Source organism: Austrofundulus limnaeus, unplaced genomic scaffold (assembly GCF_001266775.1).
Source record: "Austrofundulus limnaeus strain Quisiro unplaced genomic scaffold, Austrofundulus_limnaeus-1.0 Scaffold4, whole genome shotgun sequence".
NCBI classification, from domain to species: domain Eukaryota; kingdom Metazoa; phylum Chordata; class Actinopteri; order Cyprinodontiformes; family Rivulidae; genus Austrofundulus; species Austrofundulus limnaeus.
In genome coordinates this window covers 1,808,083-1,809,545 of record NW_013952406.1, presented here as the reverse complement: position 1 = coordinate 1,809,545, position 1,463 = coordinate 1,808,083, and positions in this window count along the sequence as shown.

The window sequence follows — 1,463 nt, the reverse complement described above, 5'->3', positions numbered from 1 at the left end:
TTCAATTAACGTATGATCTGATTAGTCGACTAATCGAATAAATAATCGGTGATTAATCGATTATTAAAATAATCGTTTGTGGCAGCCCTAATACTAATGCACATACACATAAACACATATGCATATATATTTTTATGCATATRTACCATRTAGTACAGTAAATAAATGAGGTGCATATTAGTGATGKYAGTGTAGGTGAATTGTCCAAGCATAACATCATGATGTGTTACAGTCTAACTGCAGTTGGAATGAATGACCTACRGAAGCGCTTATGAGGGTGGTTWTTCCGGTGAAATATCTTAGTTCTTAGCTTTAGTTACTGTACTCAAAACTAATTATATGTTTAACATTCAGACATTTGTTATGTTGTGGTTTAGAAGCCGAACGTCAACATTTTTGTGGTCTGTTTTGTTGAAGCATTTTTTTTTCAATGTGACAGATTGCATTATACTGCTGAAAGAGGCTACTCCCATCAAGAAACACAGTTTTAATAAGTGGATATCCCAGTCAGTCTTTATATGAGTGGTAAGAAAAAGAAACAAACAAAAAAAAACTTCCATAAATGGCAGAGCTCAAGGTGTCCTACAGTTACTTTGCTCAAAGCAACACACTGCCCCCTCTGGCTGTGCGTATTCTCTGGGTGTGCAACACTCACTGAGCCATTTTTAGACCTGAAAGCAAATGTGATGATCACTGATCGAGGTTCAGTTCTGCAGCAGCCCAGGGTTCTCTGGGGTGAACAGAGGTCAGGAATGTGGCAAGCCATTTGGGTATTTATTTTATATCCCTTTGTGTCACTTTTGTTGCACATTAATGTTGACTGCATGAATTAACTTAACCACACTTCTTGACTATATTAAATGCTCCCTAAATAAACCACCCCAAAATGTCAACTACTGGGTCTCAAGTGTTGACCCGTAAGGGCAAAAGTATTCACTTGTCAACTAGTGCTACTAAATTTTGCTCTACAAAATAACTAGAAATGCCCAAAATKACGTTTGAGCTACTAATCTGGGCACCAAAACATTGAACTAATAAGGCAAAAAATGTGAAATAAGTGCAGTTTGGTTGCATATTAAGGATGTCTAATAGTAATATTATTGAATAAACACAACTGTAGTCTGGTGTTGGTGCTGTAACATCATCCATCAAATCTGTGTTTTCACTTCACCTGTTGGTGGTCACAATGATTTGGCTGATCAGAACATGTGTGCGGATGTGCATTGCTGAATTAACGATACCACATAACAACCTATAAACATAATTCAAAGTTTAAAATGTGTGCTTCATTTGTTTTTTCAATTCGTCGTAACAACCTTGCGCTTTTACGTTGAGCAACTTTGGGACAAGCCTCGTCGTTTTTGCGTCGCTGTCGCACCATCGCGAGAAACAGTRGGTGGGCTCTTTGAATGTGATTGGACGTTGCCAGGATACCTCCGAGATCGACAGCGCTCCCTTTTCCG